This window comes from Archocentrus centrarchus, chromosome 12 (genome assembly GCF_007364275.1).
Source record: "Archocentrus centrarchus isolate MPI-CPG fArcCen1 chromosome 12, fArcCen1, whole genome shotgun sequence".
NCBI classification, from domain to species: Eukaryota; Metazoa; Chordata; class Actinopteri; order Cichliformes; family Cichlidae; genus Archocentrus; species Archocentrus centrarchus.
Window position 1 is genome coordinate 14,251,097 of NC_044357.1, and position 21,531 is coordinate 14,272,627.

The following is a 21,531-nucleotide window of genomic DNA, read 5'->3' on the forward strand; positions in this document are numbered from 1 at the left end:
ATACATACCCTTTTGAGCGTTATGAGTATGGTAATAATGAACCCAGTTATGCACGCAACAAAAGCAAGATAAAACTGATAGAATGTATTTTGACAGCATATGATTATCACCTTAGTTTATTTAATCTTAATCCAAAATCTAAGAACATTGCATTTTAACCTGATAGTAGCACTAGATGAACAGACAACCAAAAAGTTGTGTGTGGTTGGAAATAGGATTTTGTTTTTTTCTTACAAAAACAAAAATGTTTTTGGTACCCATTGGGGGAAAAAAGGCACTGGAAAACTAAATAAAAATACATTTCTTTACCATAGATATTAAAACTGTTTATGTTATAGCGTACCTTTTGAACAATGTACAGTAAAATGCAAGACATACAGTTGGCTCATGAAGAATCACTTTCCTTTTTTTTTTTTTTACACTTTTTGACACTTTTTACTGCATTTTGCATGCACATTTTCTTATAACATCAAAGTGAAATGGAATTAAAACATATTTTACAACACTTTCATATTATGCAGCATACAGTGCTGGTTCACAAGAGGTCAGATTCCAGCTCATAGCTGTCCAATTAACCCCAAACTACAGCCAAGAGTGCTTGTATTAAAATGGTTTATTTATACTAAAAAAATATGTGAATATTTTGCTCTCCAAACAAAAGTGCATGGTGTTGACCTCAGATCCGCAGAGCAGCCAATTTGGGCAGATGATTTTATTAACTCGGATTAAATATTTTCCAAAGTATGAGCATACTGCTGTTTCTTGACTATAGCTAACATTTTCACGAATTTAGTGCATTTCAGAAAAAATTTGTTTATATTATATAGATTATTTCGGGGGGGGGGGGTTGACAGTTTTGGTGATTATGATTGTTAGTTATACTCACATATTCTTAAGCTAAAAATCTGGATATGAATGTACTTATTCTAGGGCAACCTCAGGTCACAGAGGAATGAAGCAAAAACAGGAAAAAAAACAGAGTGAAAGACAGATACAAGATTGCTTGTTTTCTGTTTTCCAGACAGAGCCGGTCACATGTGGGACAAAATAAAGGCATATTCAGTGAACGATAATAATCCCCCTGGTCTATCAATATCCACATAGTCATTATACCTAGCAGAGAGGAGAGGGCGCTGGTCAGTAGAGGATTGTGGGTTTTGCAGTTCGGAACAGCTAAAATAGCCCCGCCGCTGGTTGGGAATGTGACTACAGGGTCCGGCAAAACTTGAGAGTGTCCTGGCAGAGTTGACGAAACCACACGCTGACACAAATGACTGGCCTTCATGCCTTTCATCTTAACAAGGAATCAGAGACTCTTGTCAGAAACAAGCATGCAGTTATAGGCCACAAAAGCACAAGTTACGGGTGTCAAGCCGTGCTAGCGAGAGGGGAAAAAACACACGCTGCTGAAAGGACAGGAAGTGTTTTATTTAAACATCTTCATGGCCGTTTGATTGAAAAAGACACTTTTATTGGGCAGCAGAGCCTTCATTTTAATGCTATTAGATGTTCCAAGAAAGAAGGTTTCTTGGAACATCTAAGAAACCTTAGATGGTCTATTTAGAAAGAAATAGACCGATCTGACTGATTCTTTGTCTTGCCAACATTTAGATGAGGCGATTGATGCACAGGTTGCTAAAAGTATCAAAAGCAAAAGTGCTTGAGTAGGAAAATAGCTCTGCTGAGTGTCATACACTGTAACTAAATTGTAACTACTATATGTATTGTTTAACCTATAACAATGCAGATTATTTTATGGTCTTATGATATGATCATATATAAAATCTCAATCTGTAAAGTTACTTAAACCTGTGGTTCTAAAAACAAAACAAAACAAAGTCGACCTCACTTAAACCTCACTTGGATTATAACTTACAGTCATACCTGCATCAGTGTATGAGCATGTGCTTTTGTATGCGCGTGCTGCCTTGTGCTGGAGCCCCCTCATTGGGTGGCAACAGGGTGAGGTAACATCACACGTTTTCTTTTTTTTTTTTTCCATTCTTTTCTTTTTTTGATAATATATATAGCTGGAAATAAAAAGCTCTCATAACTACTGTGGTTTTAAGTGTTGCCAGGTCAACCTACCCACTCTACACTCAACAGCACTGGGATGGGATGGGTTGAGCAGGGGAAGAGGTGAGAGAGGAGAAGTGGGAATAATAGAAAGAATTTGGGGAACGAAAATGAGGGCAGGCAGGTGGTTTCGTGGCAGCGAGGGGTACGGAGAGGAAGGAAGGGGTTGAACGGAAGAGGAAGGATTGAGGTAAGAGGAGAGGAGAAATGAAAAGCGAAAGACAAACTGACAAAAGAACAGAGTAAGAGAGGAGAGAGTTGAAGCATTAAGGAGATCACGATGATGAAGGGGAAACAGGATGATGAAGGCTAAGGAGAGGTGGGTGATGATCAGTGTTTTGGCTCCTTTTGCTCTTTAACCCCCAGCACTCCACCCTGTACAGTAACTGTCAAACCCTCTATCCTCTTATTTTACATTAGATAAAGTGTGTCTGTGTGCAATCGTTCATGCATGTCACTGTTCGTGCGTGTATTTGTGTCTGTGTGTGCATGTGTGTGTTTGCACTGGCCTGGCCTGCCAGCTGCCAGTGTGTAGCACTCAATCCAGCAAAGGCGAAGCCTAATTACAGACGCACGGCTACAGATTTAGCCGGCATGCTAACCATAACGGAGGAGGCAGCAGGGAGGGGATCACTTGGAAAAGTCACGGCTGGACGGGAGCTTCACAAGAGCGGACCACAGGGACAAGGGAAGGGGGGGTACTCTATTTCAGGATCTGGAGCTCTCATTATTTATCATAGCAGAAGTCTGGGCAAGAAGAGGCAACCTACAATTCACTACACGCATCGGAACAAATTGGCACAAACCAAGCAAACCCCCGCCTCACCCGGTCCCTCCCACCTGAATCATTTATCCTGCCATCAACAAGCTGTGTCTGAACTGTCCTGCAGAGCCATGCACACAGTTGTATTTCTCTCATTCTTATGCACCAATATTGGCTTAACTGTTGGTATAACCAACTTGTCTCCAACAATGTAACATCCAGTGTGAGTGGGGTGACACAAAAAGCACACGACTCATTACAGGGACAGATTCCGCTCGTGTCTGGCATACACTAAATGACATAGAAAGTTTTCCAGGTTGTCAAGCTAAAACTCTGCATGCTGGTGTGTATGCATGTGAATGACTGTGTGTGTGTGTGCGCAATGTGTGTGTGTGACGGACAGTTTGTGAGACCAGGGAAGGTTGGCAGTTAAACTCTGAGCTCACCCACGACTCTACCACTTCCACCCACAGTGTCCTCTATACAGCTGCTCTCACTGAGCCAAACTCACACTTCATCCTCATCCCTCTCTCTTTCTCTCTCTGTGCTTCTACCGCTTTCTAGCTCCCTCCCTCCCTCATCCATCCATCCATCCATCCATCCATCCATCCATCCATCCCATCCTTTTTATGTCTAATCTTCCCTTCCCTCTGGCATCCATTTCCCTCACTTGTTACCCACTACCCACCTCTTTCAGTGTGTTCATTTTTATGCAATCTCTTCACACTGTTAAGTCTTTCGCTTACTATTTCAAACTTTCGGACCTTGACACAGCCTACAGATCCCATATAAGGTCTCAGCATCAGAAAAATGAGTTGACATATGGATGGAGCTCCATTTAAAGGTCTACCTGGGTCTCCTTAAAGATGCCAGCTTTTACTGAGATGAGCTGAGTGGAGTAAAGGTTTGGCACTGTACAGAAAGAGGTGAATATACATCCATAAATGTAAGGTTGCAGTTAGATTCTGCAAGTCTGATTCTAAGACTATTGTCTTAATTAATCATTTGTTTAACAAAAATGCATGTTACAGTGAGTTGAGAGCATGAGTTCTCTATAAAAATCACATTTAGCATCCTTTATTTTTGAACTCATACAATTACTGTATAAATAAATAATCAGCCATTAGTACAAAAAGATGACTCAATGATGAAAAAGTCATCCACAAGAACAGAGTTGACTCACACAACAACAGCTCATACTCAAAACGAAGTCAGTGTTTGTGCTCTGTTTATCAGGGATTAGTTGTCATGCTCAGTCTTTCATTGACAAAAAAAAAAAACTTGTTCTTACAGTCACATTTTTCGGAGACTCCCCGAACTCGCTCTGCTGACAAAGCTTCAGCACTTCCCGTCAGCTTTATAATAAATGTCCATGAAGTAGCGGCTGTCCTCCTGAAGCTGCCAAACAAAATTGACAAAATTGGCTCTTTTTTGGATATGGCAAGAACAATTGCGGTGATAGAGGTGGATGCCAATTTTGTTGTGTGTCCTTAAAGCAATTTCCATCATCTAAAAATAGACTTCGCTCCCCCCTTAAACCTGCACACGCACAAATTCAGACACACCGAGGCAGGATTTAAAGTTTATATGACAACTAGTAGGTTTAGGATTTAAACTGATTGAACTGAAACACTTTGCCCAATTAAAAAAAAGGGCAGTTTAGGGAAATGCATTTTAAACTTTGTTATGTAGAGCTTTATCCAAAAGTTTGGTCACCCCAGGGCAAATGAGCTTTTACTGATTGTTGCAGAGAAGAGAGGAAAAACACAAACACTATAGCAAATAAAAAGGAGTCTTTCTTCAAATGTTAATGACCTGTCACCTGTTGTTTCATAAAAAAGGAAAAACAGTACTACTTTTCTCTAAACTTCTTCACCTTATTCCTTCACCATATTCACTTCTTAAAACTTAGAGAGGTAAAGGATTGTTAAAGTGACTTGGTAAATGGCTCTAAAACCTTGTGACGAGCAAACTGAAGACCTGAAAGTGCATTTAACCCTACAAAGCAGGGAATAGCGATAAAAAGGCATCAACATGCCTCAATCCTAGTTTCCACTGCCCATCGTGTTATAGCATTTAAGGAGATCTGCAGAAATCAAGTAAAGATCAGAAAGGCCAAAAAAATGTGTGTCTGCTAGGCAGAAATACACACACACACACCCCACGTGACTACACAAAATCAGGGTGGTGGTGCACGTTCTCACTGTGTTGCTCCGATTCGAAAGCAGGGTCTGCCCAGAAGAGTAATAAAGGTTAACCCTGCCTACTTACTCATCACGGACGTCATACTGCAAAAGGCTGAAGCACACATCAGGAAAGAAGAAGGACGAATTGTATGGGTAGATGGAAAAATGCAGAAAATTTGTAAGATCTTAACAATAGTGTGCATTCAAAAAAATCCTAAAAAACAATCAGAATTTGGACTGGTCTGCAAATAAAAGAGGGAATCACAAAATCACACACACATTATATTGAGTCTGTGTCTCTGTAATGGGTTAACATGACACCCAATGGAACTGAGCAATCATTAATTTGAAATACTTGCAGGATTAGTAAAAGTCCTGCTGTGACATTTCAAAATGTCTGTTGGAGAAAAAAAAGAGGCACATGTAATGGCACATTTAGTGGCATTGCATAAAAGGTTTTAAGTCATTTGTAGACGAGACTTTTATCACACACCACAATTCTTATAGTAACTGAGCTGTAAATGGTGCCATGCAATGTGCAAAAGTGGGTAAAATTATGCCCACAAGCACACACATAACCGGAAAAGATGACAAATATACAAACAGAGAAATGTGTGTGTTTTAAGCAATCACACAAACACACATGCATAGATAGATAGATAGATAGATAGATAGATAGATAGATAGATAGATAGATAGATAGATAGATAGATAGATAGATAGATAGATAGATCTTAACCCCAAAACTCACCTTAAAAAGCACCGCCTACCATTTTGAGCTCTGCCATGTCAGCAGTGCAGTATGGGAAATGAGGAGTAGGTGGGTGGGTGACCTGACGACCTATCAACAACTCGCTCAGGGCCCACCGCACACCATCAACATCTCCCTGAACTCAGCTCCAGCTCAATCGATCGCCCTCATTTTCACATGTGCAGAAGAAAAAGCAACTGTTTTACAGTTGTGTTGCAAGACGTCTGTGAACTGGGGGAGGTGGAAAGGAAACTGCATCGCAGATGGTTGTTGTGTTTCTTGAACACTCAACAGTTTACTCACCTTCTGGGCTTGTTACCAGTCTTATGTGGTAGTTTTATGAGAGAGGACATGAGCTTATGGCTTGTTAGAATATAATATATTTAACCTTATGTCTAACATGATTGATAGTGTTTTAAAAGCAACTTTCTGCATTTGAATTTTGTTTTTTTTTTTGTTTTTTTCCACCCATTGATTACAGTTTTAACATCCAGCTCACGTGTGTATGTTTTGCCAGCTCACGCTCCAAAATATCGTTAGCAAGCTTCGTCCACGGCTCTTCATCAGAGCAAACAAGTAGCCTTCATGAGATTGCGCCTCTTCATGCAAACACTAAGTTTGTTGTCTTTACATTTAGCTGAACACGTGTAAAAGAAATATATTATAAATAAAGCTTGTGCTTAACTGTAAGACCTTAACTATTTATCAAGGTTGTGAAACCCATGAAGAGATGTCTCTCCTTCTTTCACTGTTCAAGGTCAAAAAGAACTGTTTTTTTTTTTTGTTTGTTTTGATTTGTTTTTTCTCAGCATGCGATGGACAGGAGGCAGTAAAAGACCCTAGACAGGTTATAAGTCTATTGTAGGGCTCAGACAAGCATGAAATCATCAAAATAGTCGACTGAGATTCCTGAAGATGTCGGCCCGCTATCGCAGACGTCATGCCCCTACAGTCAGGTAGCTTGGCAGTTCGACAGATGGTGCTGGTATTTCACTCTTGCTAATCACACAAGTCACACTCAGCAGGGCGGTTCAGCGTTTACAGATATGATCTGTCAACCAGCGCAGTGGAGTTTAAGAAGTCTCCTTGAGCCTTTTCTTTGACTATAACAGGAACGTGGAAACGTGGTAAGACAAAAAAGAATAATTCCCCTAAGATTGAATTATATGTACAGTATATTTGCACTGTTACCCTGAGTTTGCCCAGGAAATAGGTTGTGCTGAACATTCATTGTCAGTGTTTGGTGATAATGGAGCCAGAGGTGGTTGGGTGCTTGGTCTTAACAAGATTCTTGGTGAGATTTAGCAGATGTGTTTCACCATCCTTAAAACTTGGGCTCAAGAAGAAAAAAAAATGCACATTACAAACATTATTCCATTTACTTCCAAATAAAATTAAAATGATAAAAGACTACATCCTCAGAGCTAGCACAGGACCACTGCTCTGGCCCACCCAAATGCTATTAATTACACCTGTGTTTACTCAGCAGTGACATGATAGTCTACTAGGGATCCTTCGTTCCTGGAAGTCATGCGGATGCTACTTTTTGTACCACCCACCTAAACATTGCCACAAACCAAGCACTGCATCAACAGCAGCAGTAGCATGCACCCTGACACACTACAAAAACTGCTCAAAAACAGCTCAAGGAACACAATAAAGCGCCTAAGGCATTGATCATTCCTCTATATTGTTTCCTCCTCCAGTTTGTCCATCTTGTTTTGGGAACACTGCACAATATTAGATAAGTGGTTGCAGCCTGAAGAATGCAGTAGTGCATAAATGGTATAGATGTTTTTTTGTTGTTGTTTTTTTTAAGTAATTAAGAAAAAAAGAGAACATTATTGTATTCATTTTAGCTGTTTTACAAAGCATCCCAACTTTTATGGAACTGGGTTTGTACTTACCATGTACTCCCACACATTTACTCAATGGGGCCCTAAAATATAGAAAAAGGTGCATTTCCCATGCATTTGAGAGAAACACACACCGAACAAGATCATGAGCTTTACACTTGGTGGAAGAAGTCTCAAAGTAAAATCAATACTTCCCCCACAGTAACTGAGGTCAGGGCTCGCTTGTATCAGGTATGAAAATCTTGAAAAACAACGTGAAAAGCAAGGCAGCCATGATGCTTTTTTTTTCATGGCTGTGGCTTCGGACAATTCTGATAACGATAGTGTCGTTATCTCAGTGAGAAAAATAGAGCATGTGCACATTTGAGGGGATGAGTGCGTGTGAAGTGTTCACTTTTTTTTTTATTTTATGATTTTCAGTGTTAAATCTGATTAGTGTGCAAGACAAAAGGAGAGCAAGAGTTTGTGTTATAACTGTAGTTTATTTTGATATATTTTACTGTGAACAAGAAGTGGCATTCTGCAGCAATTATTTCACAATTGTTACTATATAAATAGCATGAACATGTTTAAATAGAAAGGATTTTATACACAAAACGTAGCACAAAAAATAAGGACATTTTGTAGACTAGAAATTCTAGAAATCCCAGGAAAAGACTGAATATTCCCAGGAAGTAATAGTTTAAAAAATCACACGAATAACTTTATCCACATTAATGCCTGGAAATGAAGAGACAAAAAAAGGATGTGCATTAGACTAGAAAACGAGCTGGTGTTGCTTTGTGAGATCAGTGAAAATGAAGGAGTTTAAAAAAAAAAAAAAAAAAAAGGGAGTAGCAGACAGATATACTAATTGAATCAGAATCAGAATCAGAATCAGAAGGTTTTTATTGCCATATGGGTGAATCATAGTGTGAGAAAAGTACTTTTTATGTGTGTGCATGTATGAGAAAGTGAAGAAAGCAGAACAGGAAGAGGCTGAGGACAAAGGAAGGAAGGAAGGAAGGGGCATCATGGGAAAGGGCTGTGGCTGCTGTGTGCAGCTGACCGCTGTACTTTGCCTCGGAGTGTAATGCCAGGGTTAAATAATGAGGTGGTGACAAGAAAACAAGTGATTGGGAAAGCTAAGGCTGGGATGCACAACCGTGCTGTGATAAAGACAATGTCATTTCTACCAGAGCAACCAAGGCTGCTGTATTTACTCGCTACATATGAATTTTGGTGACGTGTTATCATAAAAAGCAATGAACTGAATTACAAGAAGAAACAGGCTAAGGACAGAGGCCATCTTTGACAAGTGATGTCAATGTTGTGCATGTTGAATAAAAACATTTAACCACACATATTTTAGCTACATTTAGTTTTAATTTACTTTAACTGAAAATTTGCATTTTAAGCTAATTTATAGTTGCACTTAATTTATTCAAGCAATTATGCATATATTTAAAAATATCTGATTAGTTTATAAGACATGATGGAAACTTAAAAGGTTACTGTGTATCTAAATGACTGATTATTATTATTATTATTATTATTATTATTATTATTATTATTATTATTATTATTATTATTATTATTATTATTGCCCTGATTGGTCTTTGTCTGTCATAGTAGAAGCAAAATGTGTGCAAATTTCTGAATAAAGTTTGCAGTTTGAATCACTTTTAGTCATTGATAACAGTAGAAAATTTCTACATAAATGCAATCCATTTACCATGTAATCTGTTTTTAGATCTTATCAACTAATAAATCAGATTTTGTTTGTAATAATATAATAAAATGATAAACCATCATTCCACAAAATGAGTACTTTTCATTTTGAAAATTTCAAGTAAATTTTGCAGATAATATTCTGATAATTTTATGTAAGTACTAGTTAATGTACGGTTAACTGGCAACTCTAAAATGCCTGACTGGCAACCCATCCCGGGTGTACCCTGCGTTGTTTTCATTTTCAGCGGGGATAGGTTTCAGCCCCCTTACCGTCCTCTAAAGGATATGATACAGGATTTTAAAAAAACATAAAAGAAAAGAAAAGAAGAAATTATTCATTGCTTTTCCAAGTCTTTTATTTATAGCTGCATTATACATGCTGCGCATACCATACGTGCAGATACCTTGTCTGACATAGAAATCTTCGTAGCTTCACCTTCCTCTTCATCCGCCCCCCCACAGCGAGTACATGCCATGAGTGATGGGGAAAGGGAGCTGGTCAGAAATGACCTTGAAGTCTACAAATATGTTATATTGTAAGTGCTGTGTCCTACTAAAATACATTTCATTCAAGTGGTTGTAAAAAGTTGGCTGCGCAGTTTTGTCCATACATTTTACTGGTACACATATTTCGTCTTTGCCTGCTGTGGCCATTGGTGCTGTATTGTGTAGTGCCAACAAGCCCTAATCAGCTTACCTCCTTGGGCATCAGTCTCTGGCCGACGGCACAAAAGGCCACGCTGGGACCACCAAAATCCTTCCTTGGGACTTTCACTACCTTATTAAATACCACAAAAACACTGACACACACATGCGTGCGCACACACACACACACACACACACACACACACACACACACACACACACACACACACACACACACAAATACAAACAACCTCCTATACCCCACAAACATGTGCAAACACACGCATTTTGGGGATTGCATCAATTCGATCTAGACTGTAGATTTGGGCCATTTTAATAGGTTAATACCCTTCAATCCACCTTCAACTCACAAAAAACACACACACACGCGCGCGCGCGCACACACACCCACGCACTCACGCACACACACACACACACACACACACACACACACACACACACACACACACACACACACACACACACACACACACACACACACAGTCTTCAGACGACTCAGAAAGTTATAACTGAATGACTTATTAAAACTGACCTTTCTACCTCCACGCAGCTGGCAGTTAACCATAGTGCGAGACGAGCATGAAAGAAAGTAAGAAAGTGAAAGAAATGATAGCAAAGATATTCTTCTGAGAAAAGGGATCAGGAGAAAAATATGCACATTTTAAAGTTTCCATCACTTTCCCAAATTGTTTAGATACACCTCCTTACCTTTTTACCAGACTCGCAGAGTCATTATTGTGGGTAACGAGAACACTATATGCTTCATTGCCTCTCCTAAACTTTAACAGTGATTTAACCTGCAAAAACAGGAAGTAACCACTGCAGATTTCTTTTCTTCTTCTTCTTCTTCTTTTTTTTTTATAAAACTAAGATAGTGCTTCTTCTTCTTCTGTAAAGATCAGTATAATGATTTGCTACATGGGGCATCTTTGTAGATGAATGGAAAGGGACTAATTTTTCTGGGTCAAAGCTGTGGGTAGACCATATCAGACCATTATCAGGTGGGCCTTTGTGTCTGAGTCACACACTGATGGCAAAGATGAGGCGCATATGTAAATGATGACCCCTTTAGATTAGGAAAAACACTACTATGCATTGTGTCTTTGATGATATATGCATTTCCCTTATTGCTTGATTCTTTAGTTGTGTATAGATGTTCAAGTAAACTGAAATTAAATCTCAAAGGTATGCAAATTTCAGTGTTTGGTTTGTGTGTTTTGTGCGATGTTTGTAATATTTGTTTGATTATTTGTTTTCACATTATTAATCTTGATTTAACCACAAAGTGATATCTTTTACAGGACCAGATAGGAAGCATTAATCTGGCATGTCTTTGAATGGACTTAACAATTTAATCCAGCCAGATGTTTAAAGCATCTGGCTTTAAACATCTGCTGTAAAAATACAGGGAATTTTATATAGTAACGGGCCATTCTTTGTTAATACATGCATAGGTTCTGGTGCCTTTGAGGAAAAAAAATATTAACAGGAAACTACTCTGCAATTTAATTTTAATTATGAAGTCTGGTGATGGTTGCTTTAGTTGTTTTGTGTTCAGACTTTGACTGTGATGTGGTTTCCAGCGTTTCTATCACCAAAAACAGGTTTAGCTAATAATAGGTCACAGTGATCGAGGCTCCTGTAATGAATAATCAGTCTTAAGGTGTTTTCACACCTATAATGAGTTGATGAGTTAGTAAAATTGCACCTTTTTCAGTGGTTTGGTTGCTTTTCACAAAGAAAATAAAATTCCGATCAAACAAGGGTAAACACATGAAAACGTGCTGTGTTCTGGACTAGTGGACAACATGGAGAATTTAATCTTAGCAAGAGCTAGTCGCTGTTTGTGTACTCTGCACACCTGCGGTACTCTGCTGCCACCAAGAATACAAAACATACCTGGCTACCGGAAGGCAGTTGGCTCAAACTTGCACCGTTCACCTGATAGTTGGGTCAGATCACGGTTGGATCACATTTTTGCCACAAATGAACCGTTCTGGAGTCAATTTGGAACCTTTTGTTTTCCACCTGGGTGTGACTGCCAGGTTCACATCTGCAGAACTGAACTACACCAAAGGGGAAAATAAACCAGAGTTTGATTTAAATGGGCTAAACAGCACAGGTGTGAAAACACCCTAAATCTAGCTGCTAGTACTTAAGTGTTAACAGGGACATTTCAGAAGTTGCATCCACACGTGTCCAGAAAACAGTTTTATGGAAAATTATGCACATCAGCTGCTCTGTTACTGTTGTTTAGGAGGACTCACATTTGGAGTTATCGATTAAGATGGTCACATGTCTGGTGATATTTCACTGGTTGCCATGGTGCACATGAAACTATGATGTGATCAGTGTTATTGCCATGGTGACAGCGTTTCTCTTTTGTGTCCTGCAGGATCAGACTACACCGTAGGCTGCTGATAAGTGTGTGTGTGTGTGTGTGTGTGTGTGTGTGTGTGTGTGTGTGTGTGTGTGTGTGTGTGTGTGTGTGTGTGTGTGTGTGTGTGTCTGTGTGTGTGTGTTTTCTCTTGCAGGTGCAGTGCACGTGCAGCAGCGCACATTTTGTCCAGTTTCGCTTTACTGTTTCCATGTTCTCATCCCTCCGCCCTGCAGTGAACCCCTCCCCTTCCAAAAAGTCTTTCCTGTCCGCCTGAGAAGCAGAGACATGCCCTGGTAGCGCTGACCTCACCCTCAGACCCCAAGGAGTTGCTGTCCATTACTGTTTCCAGCTGTCTTACAGTCAAGCCAGTGATCCCTGCTCGCACTAAAATAGCACCAGCTATTTGCCTTCACATCCTCTCCCCATTAGTAGTCACACATGCCCCCCCGTCTGTCATTGTTTTAATAAGAGGCCTGGGTGTAGAGTGTTAATGGTGTAGCACATCTGTACAAAAGGTAAAAACTAAACAGGAAGACAGAGGTGTGATGGCACTGATTCTTCTTAATCTTTTTTCCTCTTTTTTCAGTAATTTAAACTATCCTTTCAGTGCCACTGAATTAATTTTATGTAACTGAAACCATGTGAGAAGCCTAAAGAGGAAATGACTCTTTAGGGGTTTATGAGCCAAAAACAGCTAGCTTTATTTTCTTGACAGTGTGTGTATTTAATAATCTTATTTTACTTTTAATCTGAAATGGAAGGAGCCGCTGTCACATAAAGGTAGCGAGCAACATTAAATATAGAGTAGCAAAAATGATTGAAGAAGAAAGAGTGATGAATTTCTCCCACTGAAAAAGCTGGGTCCAGATGAACAGTCAACTTTCTGGGATTTCCTTACCTGGATTATTGAGCATGCATCAAGACAGAAACCCGCAGAAGTGTACTTATATACAGTACCTGAGCAAAAGTAAGTAGTTACATTTAACCTTCTGGGAAAAGAGTCAAGTAATTGTGAGCAAATGCCACAAATCATAAGCAGTGACACAGCTGAGTGAAGTCACCTCTCAGTTCAGCTGAATGAATTTTGACATAAGAGGGGGGTGTTATGAAGTGACGTGGGGAAAAGAACAGGGAGGAGTTGGTAAAAGAAGTTTCTGTTGGGACTGTAATATAGCATATAAGATTTGTCAAACCCTTACTAAACAAGCAGAAAGCTCCGTAACTGGAAAAGTCCTTTACAGTAAATATTTGTGCTCTGATAAAGCTCTTTGATTAGCCATGTGGGGCTAGATGTATGCACTTAGAATATAATAAAGTAACAAAAGCAGAGATATGAGTCTGGCAGGGAGAAGGAGCATTAAGTTTCATTATCAAATCACCCTGCAGGACTGGAGGATTTCGGACAGAGCAGGCACTGTTTAACATTGATTCATTAAAAAAAAAGAGTCTAAAAGTCATGTAAAGAATACTTCAAATTTACACCCTTACAAAAACACTACTTCAGTAAAAAGAATCAGCAGCAAAATGTAAAATATCAGAATAAAGGTACTTCTTCTACTCAGGTGGTGTTACCTTTACATTAATATTATAATCTTTATTATTATGAAATGTATTTAAGCACGCTGTCTCACTGAGATCAGGATCTCTTTTCAAGCGGGACCTGTGTACAAAAACACGTGCATTCTACTGAAATGACGAAACGCACGCACAACTGTGATTGTAGATAAGCGAATGTAGCTTCTCATTCTTTGTAGGTCATTCCATTTGTGTGCAACAAATGTAGTTCAGTACGATAAGAGGTACAACCAGTGTTAGAATGTCCTGTTTTTGCATAACGATCAAATGTTTTATAAGTAAGTGTTATACATAGGTCTTAAAAGTGAAGTCCCAGTAACACAGGCCTAAAGACTGGTAACCAAATATATATTTCCCAGCTAGTTGACAAGTGGTGGCAGGAGGTTGTTCGCTCTTGCTACGGGAAATTGGCCACAAAGAGGTATACAGTGTTGCACAAAAAAATCTCTTTGGTTTGGTCGCTAGCAGATTGCCATGTTTGCCCGTAGTTTGTGTAGAAGACACAGACTTGTCTGCAAACACTTGCCAACTACTTGCTAAGCAGTGAAATTGTTACGAGTGTGACGTTAAATAGAAATAAACTGTTTCCCTTTTAAAGTAAAAGTTGCTCCTTTTTCAAACATGTTGGTTTCAGTGGTCAGACACATCTTTTGCTTTGAAGGCAAACATTCCCCATTTCTGTCTTGCCTCTCAATTGCTAGTTTGGTTACCACTTGCCAACTGGTTGGGGAATACACATTTTTCCCTAGCAACCGGACGTTGCCAGGGGGTTGTCAACTGGTTTCTAGACCTGTGTGACTAAGGCCATTACATCAATACAAGCACATCTTAATTGTTTAGTTGCACAAGTGCAAAGTTATGTAGTTCAGTCTAAGTTAGTGCCAGGAGGTCGAAGTATTTGCATTGCAGTTTGGCATGTAAGCAGAGTTTCAAGGATGACTTGAAGCAGGAGGTGATTGGAGTGGGTGGGTAATTGCATACAGATATGCTAAAAAAGATTCTAGTTCAGTTAATGTGCAATAAGAATTTAAATGAAACCAGTGGGGATGTTAGAGGGGATGAGACAGGCTACAATACATAGCATACACATATTTTTGTAAGGTGGTGAAAGACAAGAAGATTGAGCACCGCTGGTTCAATTTTTAACAGTGCACTGTATTTTAAGTAAATGTAGTGGAGTCAAAAGTTCATATTAAAATGTATTGGAGTGGAGTACCTTTAAATTGTGGCTGAAAGTACTGCGCCTACTGTAAGTAGATATACGTGGTTACTGTCACTGGTTCATGGTGTTTTAATACTGTGAGTATAAAGTTCAGTGTTAGGATAATAACCCACGCACATTCACAATATATCTCACTAAATGTGGCAGCACATTTTCAGTGCCATATACACGGAAAAAAACGGAAAAAAAAAATCAACAGTTTATTTTAAGAACAAACAAAGTAAGAGCCTAGCAGCAAGAAAGGACAGAGAGCAAACAATACAATGAAAAAAACACCACCTACAGAAACTTCATAAGTGACTGAATGCTCCGTTCATACCTTTTTCCCCTCTGTTTAAAAGATCATATCATGTTAGAAACAGATCCCATCCTGTTTTCACTCATAACAGAGGTAGTCTGATTAATTTACTTGCTGTACTTTTAATAAAAGTATAACACACACACACACACACACGCACACACATTTATATATATATGCACATATATTCTATTTCTTTTTGTACATAATCTGCTTAAAAAAATCTCTATTGTCACAATTGTTTAGTCTCTTTTATTCTTTTACTTTACTTTTTTTGCTCTCCGAGCTGATTGTAAGTAAATTTCCCCGGCGTGGGATCAGTAAAGCTTTATCTTATCTCGTCTTAACATTAATTCTTGCTACAGCTTTGGATGGCAGTTTTGAAACTCACCGATACTCCACTTTGCACTAACTCACTGATTACTGCCTCGACGCACTGACTTTCTTACTCATGGTAAAAATGTGGCAAACACCTACTGAGACGTATATAATGATTTGAAACTGAACCATTAGAAGCTGAGTGGGCCTAATGACAAATGCAGGAGGGAAATTTTGCTGCACTTGGTGGGCCTTCTAAATCATTCATTGTAAGCCCCACGCCCCAAACCCTCCTAAAATCAATTGAACCAAAACTGTTTATGCATTCACTCCTTATACTCTGTGGCACATTACATTCTGCAATGCAAATAAGGGTGCTGGTAATGAAGCTTATACAGTGTGAAAAGGCCAATTACTCTAGTATGTGGTGGCTGGGACAAGAGTGTGCTTGGGCTCCCTCCAGGCTAAAGACAGAACCTAGTAAACACCTCATCAGCTGATGAGGCACACACACACACCACACACACACACATATAGTGCTGAAGAGACTCATGACTATTGTGGAACGTGCAAAGACACACACCCCAATGAAAGACGGGCATAAACTAATGCAGAGGCATGCGTTAAAAAAGCATATGTAGATGCTAGTATGTAAACATAAACACAGAAGTGCATCTGAGAGGTATAAAAAGGTACACATGCATAGATCAGCATCAGCTGTATACACACACACACACACACACTCAAAAAAAATAATAAACTAAACAACTATCTGCATATTCACAAGAGCAACCTTGCCAGTGGATGAGATGGGAGGAAAGGAGAGGGAGAGGAAAAACATGAGCCAAAGAAATCCCTTCTTTGTGCATTTTTTTATTATTATTATTTCAAGTGTTTGCTGCTCATTTGTCATCTGTTTTATGTATACACTTACTAAAATTGCTTGTGTGTGTGTGTTTTTTTTAACAGGAATGCAAGCAAATGTAGAGCTGAGAAAAGTAAAGCCTGGTGGAAATCTGAACAAATCAAGGAGACGGGAATAGGGGGCAGACGGAGAAAACAGGAGAGACGTGCAGCAGGAGGCCACTTGTGTCACCAGTTGCAGAGGGTCATGGAGGGGGAGGTGAAAATTAAAGCACGCAGGCGGCGTCTTGCACCTCAGCCCATGCCCTCGTTGGTGTCAGTGGCCTGTAGATGAATGTGTGTGTGTGCGCGCGCGTGCGCGTGTGTGTGTGTGTGTGCAGGATGGGTTATTGGGCGGGAGGGGGGGGGGGTTAATGGGTGAGGGATATCTCAGAGGTGCAGAAATGCGCAGGTGAGTCGCAGGTGTAACCGCTGTCGTACACACACTGCATATTTCAAAAGTATCATCACAGTGCACAGGGGCACCTGGGCGTGGGGCGCGCCATGTGCCTCCCTGCTCGTCAGACAAATTATTCTGATGTCTCATTGTGTTGAGCAGGGTGTGTGGATTCGAAGAGGTGAGACCTGTTAGTTGGGTTGAGAGACAAGTGTGCAGAGAAAAGTAGTTCAACATGCTTTGAATGGTTTCAGAGAAGAAGACCGTTGTGGAGCCGCATTTACCTGCACTTGATAAATGTGCCAGTGTGTTGCGCTCAAGCCAGAGTGATTGGAGACATGTTTGGAGTTGTAGCAAGTTCATTTTTAATGACATATAGTATTCTATAGGATATGTATAACAGTAAATGGTGAGCATGCCAGTTAGGAGATGGGTTCCCATGAATCTATACTTACTATTTTGAGTGCACAGGCAAGTTCAGATTCAGTGCACGCACACATGGGTGGTGTCCTCATGAAAATAAAGAAATGTTAGTGCTTAACAGTGTTCGCTAACATGGCTAAGTAACCAACCTGTTAGCCACCAATCTTCAGCCAGCAGGAGGAGGATATTTCTTCAGCAGTGATGGCAATGTCATTGTGACTTAGCTAGCTAGCTAAAGCTAGACATTTTGTTTGAGGCACTGATGTTAAATGTGTGCGGCACATTTTTTATTTTTGAGTTTATACGTATTGGCGTGTTATTTTTTTTTTTTATATATTAAAATTTGGTGTAGCTAGAACTTCAGCAAGTTGCAGATGTTACCAAAATAAGAAGGACTGCACAAAGATCTCTATCAAACTTGTCATTTCCAAAAAGTGTTAAACTTGCTGTTTGATTTGGGCAACACTACCAAAATTCCCGTACTACACAAGAAGTACTTAGTGTATTAATCACTAACGGAAGTATGCAATTTCAGGTACAACACTTCCCTGCACCAGATTAACTACCCCACACACTTCTTGAATCTGTCCTGGGTTGCGGTGTAGATTGAATTTTATGTGTGTGGATGGTGTTTGTATAATAGGTGTAGTGCTGGCTGGAGTGCACCGGAATGCCTAGCATGCTCCAACACATCTTTTCTCTCCAAGAAGGGAATTTTTTTCAAATTTTTACTTTTAGCCTGTCGATATGAAATTCCCCTGCTGAGTAAGAGAAACAAGCAAGAAAATGGTTCATCTAAAAGCAGTGGGTAGCAGTGATTTTATTTTATTTTTTTTATCCATAATTAACTAGAAATCCAAAAGGCAGCAAAAAATATACTTCAGGGTTTTTTTGTTTGTTTGTTTTTTAATATAATAAAAATTAACTAAAACTAAGAACAGTGTTGCTGCTTTTTTAAAATATTCATTCATATGAACTCTGTATTTCATATCATATCACCGCATGTCATGGTGACTGGCTTTTATTTACCTGTGCTGCTGAAAATAACTGGCCTTTTTGCTGCTCTGTTAATTATGGCATTATGCTGTTAAAAGAAACTCAACATTTCCTGTGTCTGTTTCAAATTAAAAGCGTTCTAGCATTTGTAGCAGACAGAAACCTTTAATTTCTTATGTTTTTACTGTGAAATGTGCAGGAACACACTGTGGAAAGGTCATGTTTTAATCTGAAATATGTTACATATGGTTATTTATGGCCTTGATGTCTAGTTAATAATTCACATTTTATTCAAGCGCACCAAATAAGTCAGAGGGAGCAGATGGAGGGAGAGCAGCAAAATGTGAGGAATATGTGGTGGCTGGTGGAGATGGACTGACAGGCAAAGATGGAGGCTGGCTACTTGTTTTATTATTAACAGTCCAACATTAACAACCATAATAGTCATTACCATGATGCTTTGAATATGATCTTTGAGACAGTAAAAACTACTTGATTGGGTTAAGGCACAAAAACAACTTGGATAGGTTTATGGAAATGGAAATGCAGGGCTTTTGTTGTTGTTGCAACAATAATAAACATAAAGCTGAGGTTATGGGAGAGTCATGGGTAAAAAAAAAATGTTGATTGCAGGTTTAAAATGGAAAACAAACAGCTGTCTGCATGTTAAAGGCCAGTGTTTTGTTGACTTGCTTACCCAACTCAGTCTTTGGTGGCTGTGTCACCTCATGTCAATATTTGCACAATGAAACTTAACTATGGATTATAATAAACTAAAAAAAAAAAAAGAATATATATTACATAGCTGTGTGAAGTCTAACTGTAGTCCAAATTTGTCAGCCATTTCCCTGACAGTACTGCAGTAATAAGGTATGTTGACTCCACTATCCCAGCTATAATAATCATATCTTTTTAGCAAATGATTATTGAGTTTTTAAGAAAAAAAAAAATAATAAAACCTAAAATAATATTTTGAGGTTAAATAATTGTTTCATAGTGACACAGACAAACTTCACTTTTTTTTTTTAACCTATAACATCTGGGGATTAAAAAGCTTAAAATACAAAAAAGAACACGTACATTTTTTTTGAATGTTTTCTCACTCCAGTTATGTAAATAATGTAAGAAACTAAAAACATTACATGCTCATGTTACGAAATTATTACTGAGGAAGTTCCTCCTCTGTCTCTTACTGTGTGCCTTTTTTTTCTTTGTGTATCTGTTTCATTCACATCCTATGCTGACCTATGTGACTCAGCATGGGTTTTTGTGGTCGTATAATCGGGATGCCCCAGCACATAAACCATAATCATCTTCCTTTCCATTTCTCAACATTAAAGGCTGCTCGTTTTTTCTACCATGTAATAATAGGGAGCTTTCAATTCATGCCTTACAACTGCTTGTAACTTTGTACAAATCACATGCCCATCAAAAAGCTGGCGCTTCTCCGCTGGTGTTTATTTCCCTCGGTTTCACCAAAAAAAAAAAAAAAAAAAAAAAGAGCTCAAATTCTTAAAGATTTTTCATAAATTTGCTTTTTTTTAAGTCGGTGATTTGAAGTAGATGTAAAAATCAGATGAAACTGAAATTGCATCAGCCGAACAAAGAGGATGTGAGAGCGAAACAAAGACTGTGACTGTGAAGGTCAGCGTTGTAGACAGAAGGAGTGACAGGAGACGAATCTCTGAGAAACTCTCCAAATAAAGCAACAAAATGGGAGGAGGGAGTAATCTCTCTGCCTCACCAGAGGAGAGGAGGGTGGGGAGAGCTTGGACCTCGCTGCACACACACAAACACACACACACACACATACATGCACACACAAATGCACACACATGCACACAGACGCGTTTCCATGCAAACAACTTGGCCATGCCGGGCGGTTAGGTGGGAGGATGTAAGGGAGAGGGCTACACCCTTATGCGAAGCTTTGTTGTGTGACACATAGACAGCCCACCCTAGCATTCCCACCCCTATATTTGGCCTTGAATACAATTGCAGGTTTGAGAGTGACAAATCGGACTGGGGCAGGCAGACTCAGCTGAGGAAAAGGGCAAAATTACATGAGTAGAAGGGGAAACCACTATAGCGGAGTGGTTGTTTTGCCACAGCATTAAAGATACGAAAGATATTGTGATGCACAAGTGCTGCGATTTTATTTTAAGTTTGAAGAATTTAAGATGTTTTTATGGGAATTTAAGAATCATGGATTTGACTCCAGCTCATGATCCTTCCTGTGTGGATGCTGTTATCAAACAGTGCAAATAGGAGAGAGTTTTTCTGTCTTTATTGATCTATAGGTTGTTTTTTTTTTTCCTGACCAGTTTTATACCCTGCAGTCCACACACTGCACGCGAGGAACAAGATTGCTCAGCTGAGGAAAAGGGCAAAGTATAAACATAAATAAAAATTCAGTTTTAACAACTGTGGGCTTATGGTTGACTTTTCACACAATTTGTCTGAATCATCCTGATTCATATCTGCAAATTTCTTATACAGTGGTTGTGCAGGTGCTGTTTTTTAAAATGTATTTAATTGGATTTTTGATGTGTACCTTTGACTGGCTGGTTATGCAACCCACCCCCAGCACCACCTTCAATTTTTTTTTCCAAATTTCACAACTCTGTCTTTTCCTAAGATTCAAATTATTATGGCCCTTTTTCATCGTTTCACTCTTCAATACCTTCTCTTTTGATTCTGAATATGAAACAAAATTTCATTTTTTTTTTTAGACTTTTTTTCTGCAAGTACATAAATACCATCTTCCCATGCATTTTCTTTTTAACCATTTATCCCAATTAGAGTCAGAATGCAGGCTGGGGCCAGTGTACAGGTGTATACTTATAAATACTTGTTAAATTATACAGCAGTATAGGGCGGCGTGTGAGTGTTTTCCATTTTAAATCATAATATAAAACCTTGTGACCTAAAATAATACAATAGATGAACGCGCTTGTGCCATGTACTCAAACAGTAGCAATAATCAAACTGTACACAAAAGTAGTCCA